Source organism: Gekko japonicus, unplaced genomic scaffold (genome assembly GCF_001447785.1).
Source record: "Gekko japonicus isolate JY-2015 unplaced genomic scaffold, Gekko_japonicus_V1.1 scaffold1289, whole genome shotgun sequence".
Lineage (NCBI taxonomy): Eukaryota > Metazoa > Chordata > Lepidosauria > Squamata > Gekkonidae > Gekko > Gekko japonicus.
Window position 1 is genome coordinate 447,735 of NW_015175397.1, and position 2,771 is coordinate 450,505.

At 49.2% G+C, this 2,771-nt stretch overlaps 1 pseudogene; it reads left to right on the forward strand.

Moving 5' to 3' along the window:
• The first annotated feature begins 1,985 nt into the window (after positions 1-1,985).
• On the forward strand, positions 1,986-2,517 carry LOC107122563 (annotated as a pseudogene).
• The last annotated feature ends 254 nt before the right edge of the window (positions 2,518-2,771 follow it).

The following is a 2,771-nucleotide window of genomic DNA, read 5'->3' on the forward strand; positions in this document are numbered from 1 at the left end:
CCCGCCCCCTGCTTCCAGCCGCCCCGCTTCCGGCCCTCATTCAGCCAGGATGAGGCAGGAGAAGAGGGAGGGGAAGTTGCTTCCTCCCCGCCTCTCCCCACCCCTGCCTGCCTAGGGCCAGGGAGGGCCTTGGCGGGGCTTCCTCGCACTCCCGCCGGCCTTGCAGGTCCACCGCCAGGCCTTATGATGTCAGGGGGTGTGGCATATGCTAATGAATTATGCTAATGAGTTCCCCTAGCTCTTTTTCTACGAAACGACCCCTGGATACAACTCAGGAGAAGATGCAGTTACCAACACTTCTTTCTGAAAGCCTTGAACGCTCCTCCCCTTTCAGAGGTGGCAACAGGAAGCCGAACCAGCAAGGCCTTTTCAGATGGCGGGACATAAACCAGAACTGGAGGCAGGCAGTTGGTTTCCATTGTGTAACACAGATGCATTGCCTTTTTTGTTTTTAAGAAAATCTGGGTCAGGCAAGGGGACTGAAGATGGAAGTGGCAGGGGAGGGAGGGGCATTTAATCCAAAAATACATTTACGAGCATTCACTGTTTTGAGAAGAAGAAAAACGCTTTGGAAAATATAAGCTGTAGGAAATGAGTATTCCAGTACTACAGAGAGCGGGATGAGCAAACGGCATAAAAATTGTATGGACGGAGAGGGTGTTTTAAAAAACAGAGGCAAAGGGGCTGTGAATTACGGGTAGGGACGAACAGCTGGAATTGTATTGATGAAGATCCACTGAGGAAGATGCGCCCAGACAAGACTCATTCCGAAATATCAGAAGTGCTCTAAACTGGAACAAAATTATTTCCAGCATTCAGCAGCAGGTGAAAGTCTTCTAACCAGATATTTATTCTAGTGCCTTGCTAACTGGTCAGAACAGGAGTCTCCAGCATGGTGCCCGTGGATGTCAGGTTGCTCTCCAACACCTTTCCTGGTGCCCAGCAAGTGTTTTCAGAAAGTGAGTGGGCACCAGGGGGGACTTTTGCCCAGCAAAGTTTCTGATTGGCCACTGGAGATTTTATTGGCTGTGCAGATTTTTTAAAAATGGTGCTTTGGCAGTAGCTGCCACTACAGGACAAGTGTCTTCACTGTAGGACTGAGGGTAAGCTGCAGCAGCCATTTTGTGGCTGTGCCCACCTCACTGTGGCAGAATTCCAAAGTTGGGGACCCCTGGGTTAGACATTCCCAGGCAAGGAGAGGGGCTGGAGCTGCAGGGGGGAAGAGTTAGTCAACAGATGCATCTGTGGCATGGATATCAAGAGCAAGATCCCCCCCAGTGGCATTTTTTGTACCTTGGCGCTTTCTTCCATTTTCTGGCAATTGTTGCATTGCCTCAGTGGCTTTGGAAGGCCTCTCTGATTCTGTATAAGCACTGGCTAGATTAGTAGTGCGATCCAAAGGATGTTTTCCTGGGACAAGCTCCATGAATAGGCTTGAGTTGGAGTCTGAAAAGACATGGGTCCTTTCCGCATTTGCCTGCCGCTCCGGATTTTCTCAGTGTTCGAGTCGAGGCAATTTAAGTCCACGGCAAAACAGCATCCAAATAACCCCAGGGCAACAGCAGGCTGAGACTGGGCTGACCACCAGGGTTGCCAAATCCCATCTTCACCCCCAACGGGGGACTTTGGGGGGTGTTTCTGGAGGGGGCGGGGCATCCCTGACGTGATGACGTCACGTTGGGGACATCCCCCCCACAGGGAGCTGGCGTTTCCTCGCACACCCGACCTCCGTGGAGATTGGGCGCGTGAAACACTGGCTTTCTGCCGATAAAAAGAAGGTTGAACTCAGTTTTAGTGCAGAATGGGGAAAAAAACCTGGATTAAAAAGAAGGATGAATTCAAATTTAGTGCAGAATTGCTGGGAGGACACCGTGGTGAACATGGATTAAAAGTAGAGTGCAGAAATGAAGCTTCATAGGCTAGCCCTATTAATAAAGTCAGTGAGGCTTTTGTTTCCCTAGGTGGCTGCAAAGAGAGGCAGAGCCATGAAGGTGTTGGGCACTCTTAGGTAATACCAAGCTGTTGGGAACCTTCCCACTCCTCCAAAGTGTCCAACAACACCCCTCTACCATATGCCCATCTTTGCTCCTAATCATGTTGTTGCAAAGTCCTGTTTCTGGTACTTGGTTTCTCAGTTGAAGAAAATGAAATCTTCTGGGGAAACTATGTACTGTGGACAGGTTTATGAGAAGTCTCTGTTGAAAGTGACATTTTTTTGATATTTGGCTGCGGGTTCTCATAGTGGAACTCACAACATGTAAAGGGAATACAGGAATCTGACAACTGCTGGAGCTGTTACACAGTGCTATTGGAATATGGGTGCCCATCATAGGGCCTGTGCTCATTCAGTTCAGATTATGAAGGCTGAAGAGATTGCTGCTAGTAAATGCCGCCAACCAGCTGTCAAGCAATTCCATAAGCCCCAAATTATGTTCCCTCTGCCAGACAGAGGTCTACGTCACTTGCATAAAGCCGCAGTTCACCACTAGGAGGCCAAACATATATATATCTAACTAGGAAAAAGGCCCGTTGTGGAAATAAATACAACGGCCTCTAGAAAGAGGCTCTGGGCGGGTGCCCCGGCCTTGGACACTCAGTGTCAATTTGCTGTGGTGACCTCAGCAGGGTATAATGACACTGAGTCCACCATTTTCTCCAGAGGAACTGATCTTTGCTACTTAAAGAACAGTTGTAATTTTGAGTGATTTCCAGTCCTCACTTGGGGATTGGCAACGATGGTTCCCCAGAAGGGAATAGTTGGTTTGGAGGGT